A 13,851-nucleotide genomic window follows, 5' to 3' on the forward strand; every position below is an offset into this window, starting at 1 on the left:
TTTACCCAAACGGAAAATGTAAAACATCAAAGTCAACCAAACAGATGATTAAGCCTGGGATAGAAGAGGGCTCTGTGTTAGAAAACCTTTCCCCCTCAGCTTCTCTCCCTCTCAGGCCATTAGGAATCATGTCTCTCTCTCCCCCATCATTAGATTAACTCCCATGGTTGTGCAGGAAGACCACACTCATTACCCAAGCTACTCTGCTTTACCGAGCGCACAAAAGCCTCGATTTCACCTAGTAATTTGAGTCCGACAGGCTCATCGGGGCAGGAGACAACAGCGAGATATGGAAGTACTGCTGCCACTATCGGCACATATTTGTGCCCTATACCGCCTTGATTACACAGGCGGATTCAGAGTGCACGCTTGGCAGAGGCGACGTTCCTGCGGACATATTAGGCTCATTAGTTCCCCCGGTTTCTGCCAGTGGAGCTCCACGGCTGGAGGGATTTGGTGCACAGTTGTCACAATGACAAACAGAGACATTTACAATAATAGAGTTCCTAGCAGAGTAGATGCATAACACTGGGCCATATTCCTGCCACAGAGGTGGTTTTTGGTCCTTTCTCAGAAATAACTCTGCGGCCTGTTGCTCCCAGCGGAACGTAAATTAAATACACACCGGTATCACCAACAGGAAAACAACCTTAATATCAATGAGGATTCAGTCATTTATGTAATCAGGCAGGAAATAACCAGATCTCATTTGTTGGCAAGGGAAATAATGCAGCTCATAAAAATAAAAGAAAGACGAAAACCAGCATTAATTGCTGTGATCCTGTACATGGGGGCTAAAAGCGTTACTGTATACGATTTAGTCATCACTGCAAAAGAATCCATGTGCAGAGTAAAATATCTGCTGACATAAAAGAAAAAACCCAGGCAGCTTGTATCAGTGCTACTGGCAGCGTGGGAGTGGATTTCCCTTCAAATAAAGACGCAGCAGGCCGTGCATGTACATCACAGAAAACACTTGTTTATTTCTGCTCCGGCAGCATGGTAATGACAAAAAGTTTCGGAAGCCATTTCAAGGGAAGTTTTCATTGCTTGTGGGACAGTTGAGTCATGATACACTCGAGTGTGAAATTACTTCCCCCCCTGAATGTCATACAAACTGAAGTGAAGAGATCGTTGCAGGAGGGTTTGTAGCAGTCAGGATTCAATCAAAGCTGCCTATCATATCTGTTGCAAAGCCTACAGTTCTATAGGCTTCCTATCTTTCCTGACAGCCCCTCTTTGGTGCTGTAGAAGAGAAAACACTTATAACCATCAACAAGCTTGAAGCCTGTCTATTTTAGAGTGTCTGTCAGGGGCAAAAGTAGGTGATGTGTGTTGAGTTTCGCTGTCAGAAAGTTGATCTAAAGCCGACGCCACGGATCAGCTTGATTGACTGGAGCGAGATCTGCCGAGGCTTAAAGAAGATGGAGGACACTCGGAGCGGTTTCCACTTTTACAGTCAGGATATTTCTCCAGCGAAGCATTCTGGGAACAGGAAGAAAGTCATTTAGTTTGACACTTCACTGCCCACATCGAGATATAAATGACCACTTTCAAAAACACTTGCACAAACTGCAAAGAGATAATGAGATTGTACAAGTATCATTTAGATGTGTCTTATGTTAATATTTATATACTTGGTTTAACTCACCAGCCGTCTCTCCATGGACCTGAGAACAGCCTCCACATCTAAAACCCACCTCTGTGTGCAGGAGGAGGCAGGCGAAGGGGATAGACGGAAAGAAACAAATGAAGTATTTCATCATTTAAAGAGAGATGTTGGAAGGACCTGGTTCTGAACAAACTGACTGCTTTTTACATTTTGGTTGATAAAATATTAAACAGGCTCCAGTAAGCTCATTGCACCACTACCTGTTTTAGTTTAACTGAGTTTAGATGCCAAAGACAGACTTCTGTGTCACTGCTGTAAACATCTCACTTAGCCTCAGATACGCGTTTTTGGTCTGAAGACTCTAAATGTGTCACAAAATCACATTAAAGGTCATCAGCTACCCACAGTGTGTGACGAGGTCCGGCACGAACACACTACTTTCTGCAAAAAATACATTTTAGTTTTGTGTTTTTGTCTCGTCTCACTGGTTTGATGTCGGTGCCGCTCAGACAGGAAAAGATAACGTAACTCATATTCAGTGTGAGCTTATGTTAGTGAGTTTATGATCTTTTATTCTGGATTGCACAGTTGCTTCCTTAAAGATAAAACTTTCAATCCTCTGCTGTGTATTTCTAATCTGATGCTCTCATTTATTAAATTTCATATTAAGAAATGCAAATTTACAGGCATAAAGTCTGATATGTTGGTTTTATTATTACAAATTAATCTAAAATTAATCAAGAGCTTGCAAAACCATTATTACTTTGTTTAGTGCTAAAAATACTGACTTTATTTGTTTTTAGTGCCCTTATTGTGTATTTCGGATTTTATTTGTTTTTTAGTGCCTTTTATTTTGTGATTCTATTTGTTTTTAGTGCTTTTATTATGTAGCTCTGATTTTATTTGTTTTTAGTGCTTTGATTGTGTATTTTTATATTTTATTTGTTTTTATTTTATTTGCCTTGTTCTGTGTACATGTATGTACAGCACTTTGGTTCAATCGGGGGTTGTTAAAAGTGCTATACAAATAAAGCTGGATTGATTGGATTGGAAAAATCTTTATAGGCATTATAAAAGTCCATATACAGTAGTTCAAAGTTGTGGTATTCGGTATGCATTTCTCTACTGTGAACTGTACGATGTCTTTATAGTAGCCTGTTGGTTCATCAAATCAAATCAGTATTTATGATAACTGTGATACTTAAAAACTGAAATATTGGTACCATGTTGATAATAGGCATGACAATATGATAAATAATGCATAACTGGCAACAGCTATGATTGCACACTGTCTCTTAACCTCCATACATTCATATTTTATGTAATTAATCTGCCAAATATAAGACAAAACACACAACAATCAAGTTTGATGATTATTTTTTCATACTTTCTATAGATATTATGATAATATTGTGAAATGTTTTGGTCACGATAACAGTGAAAATCTGATATCATGAAAGCCCCATTCAAAACTAAAAAAGTATTTTTAAAAACCAAAACAATCTTTCCTGTTAACTATGCCTAATATCTGGCATAGTTAAGGTATCAGGCATCGTCAAGGCCGTTACATTTAGTGGTACAACCAGGTGCTAAAATGTCTGGCACTAGTTCTGGAAACGCAGTGGATGAGTGTTAACGTCCTTCCCCCCACGTCAACCCAATGGCAAGAAACAACATTTGTCCGGGAGGGTGAGGGTCGAGCCTGTCTCGCCACCTCAAGACCAGATCCTGGCAGTAGAGAGGGGCTTTGCGATTGGAGGATGCCAGTAGGCCTGGACCAAAAGCTCTGCTTCCCACTTGAGATTTCATCCAACAACCTGCGACCAGACCTGGTGCTATGGTCAGCTTCGCTTAGGCATGTCTACATCATCGAGGTCACAGTGCCCTGGGAGAGCTCAGAAGTGGAGGCTTATGAGTGCAAGAAGCTTGCCGCCGATGCAAAACAGCAAGGCTGGAAGGTGAGGGTCCGACCAGTCCAAGTAGGCTGCAGAGGCTTCGTAGCCACCTCCACATCTATGGAGTAAGTGGGAAGGCCTGCTGGCAGGCGATCAAGGACCTCTCCAGAGCCGCTGAAAAGGGAAGTCAGTGGCTGTGGATGAAGAGAAAGAACTCCACCTGGGCCTTCAAGTGAGTAGATGGCATCTTGGGGGTGAATCTGAGACGATGGGATTCACAGCTGAACCCTCTGGAGGTGTCGTGGGTGTCGCTATCTGCGAAACACCGATGAAGGAGGGCACATGATTGATAACCCAGAGGATGCCCTGATTCACTTGACCATCCCACAGAGTCTTAGATGTCTCGTGTATGCAAGAAGGGATATCAACATCTAGTCCTACACAACACATCAGTATTTTGATGGTGAATTAAAGCTTCCAACCTTGAACTGATCAAAACAACTTTGAATGAATTTACACAGAGATGTGACATTGTGGAAGTTTAACCAGTACTATTTACAGCATTTACTGCAAACAATGTTAACTGATCCTACGTTGCTGCTCTGATCACTGCAGCTTATATCATCTTCGGCTTCAGTTTGAAGTTCCTTTATTGGCACGTTGTCTTAGAATTAAATGAACCTCCAGGAACTCTAAGAAAGTTCAGGGAAACTTGTTTGGAGTTTTTCTGGAGAAGAGTTTGGATGGCTAATAACTCGAAAGTGGTTCCTGGAGGAATCATATTGAAAAGGCTCTTGGAGCATATTTTAGGCCTTTTTGCTTTTAATTTATTTTACAATCAGTTTGGTATGAGTTTAAGTACTTTTTAAAAATCTCTAGAGGCAATTCAGACCTTTCTAGAAGGTGCCGAGGAGAATCAGAATTTGCAACAGATGATTAATACTGCAGCAATTTGTGTTCATTTGGAAACATGTTGCAGCCAAATAAATGAATAACATGACAGCTGTCTGTCAGGTGAATAATTAGTAAGCCATTTACTTCCAAGCCAAATTAGAAGTTTGCATACAACCAGAGACAAGTCTGGACAGATTTTTCTTTCCTTTTTTTTTTTTTTTGGTGATATTTATTGTGAGCACAGCATGATGTACTGCTGCTTCATAATCATAATACATTTGTGCTCACAAATTCATTAACTAAACTAATTAATACTTTAATTAGTATGCATTATAGTGCCATTTTTCAATTAGCTCTATCAAAATGCATTAAGTAGGACAAAGGACAAGAAATCGTTACAAGGGACATGAATTAAATAAGTAAATATGTAACGCTAACAAGCCCAATGCATTGTGTACAACTTCTGGAGATGAAACTTGAATTTACTGTTGCATCTCCAAAAGCAACAGGAAAAACACAACACGCGTGTAGCAGTTGTTCGCCTTTGTTCTTACTCATGACACACATGATTTGCAGTTTAGCAATAAGTAACCGAGCAGTGACATTGATTGATCTTGTGAACATTACCCAGAGGCTTTGTACACAGAATGCATAACAGACAATCTAAGCAGCTTAGTATCGACTGCACCGGTGGACAACAAAGAGCAGAAGCTTCGAGTTCCCTCAGTTCCTAGAAAACCACACGACAACATGTTCCGACCGCTGTGTGGAAGGACGGCCTTATTCTGTGGCTTTGTCTCTTCTCTACGCTCCAGTCCCTCACATCCCTCCGGTGCTCTGGCAAACATGCATCTGCTGCCAGGCTGTCTCCTCTGCGAGCCATAATGTCCCTGTACCGACCACCACCGCCTCCTCAAACGGCCAACACAGTTTTCACACAGTGTAACTAGACTCTAGAAACTGATACTGTCCAACGTGGGGCCAAAGTGCGAGTGATGGCGTTGTAGGATCGAAATCATTGTGCTAATAAGATATAAGGTAACAATGTAGAAAGTGTTGCCATGCTACAGTCCAATTATCAAACCACAAGTACACATCTTTACCTTCCACTGCAATGTTCATGGATAATGGGATCTGTTTCAAATGGCATTGTGGTGTGAACATTAGGGGATGCCAGTATGAAGGTGTAGTATGGATGTGGCAGAATTAAGCAGGTCTCACCTGTCAAACATGATGCTACTGAGTCTCATTATTCAGATCACTCATGTTGGAAGCTGTCTAAATATTTGCAGAAAGACAAAACACATTCACAGTGGCCTGAAAAATTATAGAAGCATTACAGAATTATAGAGGGGTTTCCATTTCAATACAGCTTTAAAACATAATGAGAGACAATTTAGCCAGTGAACAACAAATACACCTGTCAAAGTAGTCAATCAGTGTATAAACATCCCATCCCACTGGCACTGAATGACCATAGAGTCTGGAAAAATATGCATCTCCCAGATGTTGGCTTTTTATAAGTGAAGAGAAACCACCCCCGTTTTCAGTGTGACGCTGCATTTTTCACATAAATAATTTGGCTTAGGAAGGCTTCAGGCTTATAAGGTGCCTTGTGGAGTTTTCTTGTAGACAACCTAAAATTATCACCACAGCTGTGAGAGTATTACTCCATAGTGCTACAAGCAGTCAAGAATCTTCAGGGCATCCTTAAGAAACAGAGATTTTTGTCAGTCAATGATATGATGTACCATTTATTACTTGAGTTCATTTCTATTCCTAACTTTGGAATTACATGATACTGGTGTTGACGTCTACATTATTGTTAAAAATATTATTTGCTACTGTGATATAAATTATCATTATTTGAGTATGGCTTTCAGGTGGAACTTTCAAGAAACAACGCATAAGCATATAAGCATACGAAGACGTTTTATTAAAAACATCCTTATGACATGTACAGTACCTATAAAATGTGTACACAGCAAAGTTTTCCCCTTTCACTGTTTTCTTTAAAGGTGCATTGACTAAATTCTGACTTGAAGAGGGTGAATACAATATTTTATTTAACATTCAGCATACATTGTAGGAACCTGTTTTCACTTTGACATAAAAGAGTCTTTCTTTGTACGATTCAATGCTGCAATATCAAAAGAAAGCCTCAGAGGGAGTGAAAACTAACAACATAGCTACTACTACTACTACTTCATAAGCAGCAATTCAGAACAATAATTAAACTGCTGCAACATCAAACATATTAAATCTTGATTATTGCCCATAAAGGCTCGTGGTTTTTTAAAGTAAACATTTCTTCTTTGTCTTTAAAAATGAGTTTTCACCCATAAAATTCACAATAGCAGCCTACTATAGGAAAGGAATTGGTGGCAGAAGAAAACTGATGTTTACCTGATTCCTGTTAGAACAGTGAGTCTCACTTGGCCGGGTCTGGACTTTGCACTGAGGACGTTTCCTTCTCCTCCACGTCTTTTGGAAAACTGAGCAAAGAAAGAGAGGGAGGTGAGAGAGGTCAGCTGTGAAGGGGTCAGTGAAAGAGAAACTCATAAAGGTGGTAAGTGATAGGACAATTAAACTGGGGCGGTAATCTGAGAAGTGCTGGTCAGCTTGCCCTGTGCCCGCCTTTGTTTTATTTTCATTTTCAGATGTGTTTTATTCATTCAAATGTACAGACAAAGGGAATACGTTTCTGTTTTGAGACCGTCTTCTCTCCACACTAACGACTTGGACCAGCAGTCATGTTGTTACTGCAACTTGTAAAGAGGTGTAGTAAGCTGGAATAATTACTCAGAACGCACACATGAAACAAATTGGATGTCCTGATGATGTCTTTTAATCCCATTAAGAATGAGAGCAGTGTAAAACTGCTAATTCTATGTGTGGTGCTTCCAGATCAGATCTTAACGAATCTTCTATCTACCAATCAGGTGTTGTTTTTTCATTTCTTTCACTGGAAAAACAACTTGCAGGTGCTTCATATTGAGGGGAATACATGAAGTAAGTTACCAGAGTGTCAACATAGACAGAGTCCTCATGAAGCCTACAAATAAAACTGTTGACATCTGTAATTCACGAAATTTCACATTATTAGCACGAGTAAAAAAAAAAAAAAAAAAGAAAGAAAGAAAAACTGCTTCTTTGGAATGCTGCAGTGATAACATAAACGACTTCATAGTGTCTAGGAGTAAATCTGAGAAACAAACATGATGGAGGTTCCATCTAGTGTTGTGGCAGCATAAACTGGACTTACAGAATGAGGTTCTCTGTTGAAATCTATGCTTTGACTAAATGCAGCAACCTTTGCAAAGACCTTCTAGTAATCCATGACTGCATTAAGCTCCAGCCTTATAGTTTCAGCTGTCATTTAATGTTTCTCAAGATCCACCAATCCGAACTACTTTCTTCTTGACACTGCACTTCTTTGGACCCCCAGCAACACACCCACCAAGTACGAAATAGATCAGAAGAAGCATAGACACACACACATGCACAAAACTATGCTTAGGCTCAACAACACCAAAAAAAAATATGCAGTTTGCATCAATATTTTTGAGTTATGGCAGTCAGTCCACAAACTACATTACTTCTCTACAATCAAAAGTATATATTTTATTCCAATTTACGGAGTGATTGGTTGCCAAAGACAAAGTTTCAGACTTGATTATGCATTTAAAATGTAGTTGTTCCAAAAGGTATTTTCACATTTTATTAAAATATTTCTTGGGTGATATGTATTTAATTACTGTAATTATAAACAAAAGATTTTAAATTGACAGATTTCGATTAAATTTAAAAAAACTGTAAAGTTGAGAAAAGAGAACTGATCCTGAGATTGTGACGACTTTTTAAAAATGACTTTAAAATTACTGAGCACTACTTTTGAGTAATTACCACTACAGATCAATAGGCTTACACTATTGATTTAGTCATTTCCATAGGTGTTGTATTACAAAGGACGAGGCAGGGCCCGCTCAGGTGGCGTACTTTCTCCAGATTTTTCATGCTCTGCCACTGATTACAACCGATCAATTAAAGTGATTTCAGTTTTAATCACTGTGATATTTTGTTCCATGCTAATTACAGCCTGACTGAACTGTTTTTCACACATTCATTGGCAACGGAGATGGAGTCAGCAGATGAGTAATCAGACAGTCAGCACAGAAATGCCAAAGATAATATTTGAGGTTATTTCGAAATGTACTGTGTCACCTGAAAATGTCTGACATGTTTATTGTTTCGCTGCTACAACTGAGTTGCACTGAGGAAGTAACATTTTTGGAGCTGGATCTAACTGGAACTACATGTAGCATAATTTGTCAAGTGGAGGTCATCTAAGTGCAGTGAATGTGTCTCAAATGATTGTAGCATAAAGACCCCTGTATCTGGAAGGTCAGTTACTGGTGAATCGGTATTTCTGGTTATAAATACACAATGAAGATGAATAAACACTTCAAGCAACTCTATGAGAAAGATAATGGAAAGCATTAACCAGGAAGTAGATACAAGAACATTTTCAACTCACTGAATGTTCCTTGGAGTAAAGTTAAATCCATCATAGAAGAATAGAATAGAATAGAATAGAATAGAATAGAATAGAATAGAATAGAATAGAATAGAATAGAATAGAATAGAATAGAATATTATTGTCAGCCAGAACATACACATGCACAGTTGGTGCACATTATGACTGAAATTTCAATGCAAAAAGCTCGCCATCGGACTGATTAAAAAAAAAAAACAACAAAAAACAAACAAAAAAAATCATTAAGAAGTGGAAGGAATACAGCATATTTGTAGATTTGCCTAGAGCTGGTTGTCATCAAAAGTGGAGAAAGAGACTAGTGAGGGAGGCCACCAAGACACCCATGACTCCGCTGAAGGAGGTACAAGCTTTAGCAGCTGAGATGGGAGAGACTTTGTATACAACAAATGTTGCCTGTTTTTCAGCAGTCAAAGCTTTAATGGGAGAGTGGCAAAGAGAAAGCCACTGCTGGAAAAGCTCAAATTACATCTTGACTAGAATTCACCTGAAGGCATGTGAGAGACCCTGAAGTCAACTAGAAAAAATTTATTTGGTCTGATGAGACCAAAACATAACTTTCTGGCTATCAGACTAGAGGCTATGTCTGGCAGACACCAATCACTGCACATCATCCCAACCACACACTGTAAAGCACGGTGGTGGCAGCATCATAATGCAAGGATGCTTCTCTACAGCAGGTCCTGTGTGGCTTGTAAAGGTAGAGGGTAAAATGAATACGGAAAAGCAAGGATCTGATTCAGCCTGCAAGAGAACTGTGACTTAAAGCGAAGATTTGACCCTCAACATATAGCCAAAGCTACACAGAAACGATTTAAAGACAACAAGGAGAATCTTCTGGAGTGGTTGAGTCAGAGAACAGACCTCAATCCATTTGAATTTGTAGCTGGACTTCAAAAGAAGGCAGAGTGTGAGGAGTTCACACAAAAATACTGATTTTACATTTTATATTTTTAACTACTTGACAAGACTTTAGAAATTTGTTTTTGCTTTGACATTAGAGAGACTTTTTTTAATAAATCTGAACACTGACCACAATTCAGCACTGAAAAGCAACAAAAGCAGAAAACTTTCAAGGTGGGTGAATCCTTTTTATAGTCCCGGTTAAGGTTACTCATTTGATAACAGGTGTTGTTACACAGGAAATCCTCTTCCCTATCCCCGTTCCTCTGCATTTACAATTCAACCTTTCAGCAGATGAAGTACAGTGTGATTATCTGTTCTCTGTTTGTTCAGCTGAATGTCAAAGCAAAAGGATGGCTAAAACCGCATGTAGCTGTATAAAAAAAAAAATTATCAGTTTGAATTTGTGGCATTTTATGAGAGAAACGATCTTCAGTTGTGTTCAGTCTTCAACATGTCCTCATCTTAAACCTCTTCTAAAATGCCATACTGAAGACATTTATGTTTTATTATATGATTGTATTCATAACTTGAGACATTTTCTTACAAATGTCCTTGATTGTAAAGAACCCGCCTAAAAATCTGCCACACTGTGATGAAGTGTCTGATCTGGCATTTGTACAGAACAACCTCCTTAAAGATCATCATCGGTGCTACTGCAGCTCTCAGCGTAATAATCTTGGCATTTACATTCAGTATTTACCACCATCTAGTCAGCCAATAATAGTATTCAGCTCATGGAGATTCCCTTCAAGTCGGTATGAGGCCGACGAACAAAGTCAAAAACATTTCACAGTAATCAGTGCTCGTTTCCCAGCACACAGTTACCTTGGATCAAATTCAAGCCCCAAACCGTGGTGTTATTCACACCACATAATTGCTTTGTTTATCCGTAGATGTCGAGCGGCGTAATGAGCTAAAGTTCCGAGGACAGACCTGCCAGGGGGCCGAACATCTGAAGGCAAGACGAGCTCTCAGAAAACGACTCGTGTACTGATCTCCACTTTGTCATGCTCTGGCATTGGACATGAATCTCCAACTGAGAAGCAGCACCTCATTACACATAGCTGTGTGCAGAGATCAATATTTGACAACCTGAGGATGATGACATATGAAGCAATGTACTCTCAGACATGGAGATTTAAAGCACCTGATGAAAGCGAAACCATTTTCCTGCATTTAAAAAGAGACCAGAGCCTTCAGGGGTAAAATTGGATCAGACAGAAGGTAAACTGGCGCTTGTAGCTGCTCTGCTGACAAAGGCCAGAGAGGGAAAGTGTAACAATGTTTTACACTTGTTTCTTGAGATTACAAACTAACACTAATGAAAAAAAGAACAGTTGAGAAAACTTAAAATATCAAGGCAACCTTTTGCAGTAAAATTTTTGAATTGTCTCAACGATTTGCCAGTTCATTGTCCTAAGTCATGTTACATTATTGTACCAGTTATATTTGTTCTATGAATAGTCACTGCTATTAATTCTTCATTTTGGCTTCATAAACTTGTTTATTAGCTGAATAGTGTGATTCACAGAACTACCAAAGGCTAATAAACCCCATGATCTTTTTTTTTTTTTTTTTTTTTTAACAGTTATTTTTTTGGTCTTTTTCTGGCTTTATTAAGAGACAGCAGTGAGAGAGAGATGGGGAAGTGGGGAGAAGAACGGGGGAAGGACCTGCAGGTAAGGGCCATGAGCTGGATTTGAACCCAGGACCACTACATATAGGCCCTGTTCATGGGTCACCCGCTCAATCTGTTGAGCTACAGGGGATCATAGCTGAGTTGTAAGCCAAGGGAAAGAAAGCATGAGGACTTACCCCTGCTGTGTATTCTGGGAAACCCTGTGGTTTTTTCCAACTTTGTTGTACCAACAGCAAACTACATTATCAGCTTATTCACAATTACAAATTTAAACATAATGAGGTACACACGATTGGTCTGATGTGTCTTTTCAAGTCAAGTATAGCTATTTTAATTTTCATGTTCAAGCAAATCAGAATACCAACTCTGCTGAATAGACTGCAGTTTTCTTTTTGACAGTGTGGGCTGGTTTAGTAGAAAGTGAACAAATTAACTCTTTCTGAGACACATCTGAAATTTGAATTCCTGTCAAATTACAAATTTTGTCCTAATTAGTGACAACAAATGTGCACAGCACAAGCCTGAGGGTGCTCATTAAAGCTGGGATCACAAGAAGGGCTAAAATGTAGTGATAACTATTTATTTCAGATTGATTAGAGAAGCACTTACTTTCACTATTAAACATAGCTGTGAGTTCTACTGTTGATTTCCTACAATCATCTTAGAGTTTGTTCAGACCACATTTGTTCCTCGAAGATGATGGTTCACCACTATCCTTCAGGTAACCCGACTTTAGTAGTTTCAGACATCTCCTTAGTTGTTTACTTTGCTTGATGCAGGCCTATAATTTGGCCCTTCTGAGACAGATTAACATCCTTTCCATGACACAGGACATGTCTTCCAACATGGTTGTCTAAGAAATGAGAAGCTCCTCACTGCATCAGCTAGTGTTAAATAAGTTGTTGCAGCTGAAACATATTCATCACTGCAGTAATTCTTCCTAGTTAGATCAAAGTGGTGACTTTTTTTTTGGACAGGCAGTGTATGAAATTAACTGAATGTAATATACTGTGTGATAGCAGCATCATATGAGGCGATAAACATAACTTTGCTCTGCTAAAGACCAAAGTTTCCAAAATATAACAGCAACTTACGTCTTGGCTCGGCTGGTGAAACGCTGCCGCAGTACAAAGGCCAGAGTGGAGAGAAACATGATGGTGGTGCACATGGTCCCCAAGGGTTCACCACCACCCTGCAGGGTCAACACAAACGGTCCATACTGCAAACAATCAGCAGAGGCGAGGGGACGTTTTCCTGTTACCTTGTGTTTGCCTCTGCTTCTGTTCACCTGCTTGGATCAGGAACACTGGAGGATTAGTCAACCCCAGATTAGAAAAGATGACATGGCGCATTACTGTAGCACAGCACTTAAGCTTTGTTGTGATGTATGTGCACTAATTGCTCATGTGGTCACATATTTACTGCTACGGTCTCCAGTGAAATATATTTTTTGACAGCAACGCCTTGGTTATTTTGCACCTTTTTCTCCAATTGACCCTGTCCTCTAACATCTCCCGTCACACTCGTCCCTTCCTTCACCTCCCAGCAGTCGTCTGCAGGTTTCCTCTGATCATCAGCTGCCTTCCCAGCTGCCCCTCATTATCCTCCTCAGCCACCCAGTGTACTGGTCCATCTACAGGCCTGTCTGCACAGCTTTAAGTGTGTGTTGTTTTTCATTCATCTTTATTACAAGTTGCTGCTACTGACATTGCACTTCCACGAACAGGCTCTCAGACTTTTAGAAAATTTAAATTGATATCACCTTGGTCCTAAATAAAACAGAAGTACTAGAAAGCCAGAAATTCTAAATGCTTCGTGCTCCAGCATCCAGCAAGCTGCTTCGATATAGTTAGCCTCTTAATGGATATGAGTCTATATTGTTACTGAACAGCATTTTGAATCCTCACATGAGCAGCTCTGCAGTGAACAGCCTGGGCATCATCAGATCATTTGTAATTAATAAAACATGTTTTTGTTCTTTGTTTCAAAGCAAACAGCAAAACAAACAAAAAAAAACAAGATTTCAGGTGTCAAAATAAATGAAATAAAGTTTTTTTTCTTTTTAGTTTTCCCTGACAACTGATTTTTTTATGTTCTTTATTCAGAAACCAAAAATAGAGGTCATGAGTTGTTTTTAGTGGGGCTTTTTTCAACTAAAAATGAAATTACACGGTCTATTAATTTTTTGTTTCCAAACAAAAAACTCAAAACATTCCAATTTGGTTTCCTCATTTGGAAGCAAAGCATTAATTTAGCTTAAAAACAAATAACAAACAAAAAAACCCAACTGATTTCTGTTTCTGGCTTTACAATAAATAAATGACCAAATTTATTGCCAAAAATTGTTGTG

At 39.2% G+C, this 13,851-nt stretch overlaps 1 long non-coding RNA gene across 1 annotated transcript; it reads right to left on the minus strand.

The window, feature by feature from the left end:
* Nucleotides 1–959: 959 nt before the first annotated feature.
* LOC111564263 (uncharacterized) lies at nt 960–13,050 on the minus strand. The gene is made up of 4 exons (XR_002745764.3): nt 12,596–13,050; nt 6,808–6,896; nt 1,652–1,702; nt 960–1,485 (listed from the first exon to the last, which is right to left on the minus strand). It is a non-coding gene; the product is annotated as an uncharacterized LOC111564263 (long non-coding RNA).
* Nucleotides 13,051–13,851: the final 801 nt, after the last annotated feature.

Source organism: Amphiprion ocellaris, chromosome 4, assembly GCF_022539595.1.
Source record: "Amphiprion ocellaris isolate individual 3 ecotype Okinawa chromosome 4, ASM2253959v1, whole genome shotgun sequence".
NCBI lineage: Eukaryota > Metazoa > Chordata > Actinopteri > Pomacentridae > Amphiprion > Amphiprion ocellaris.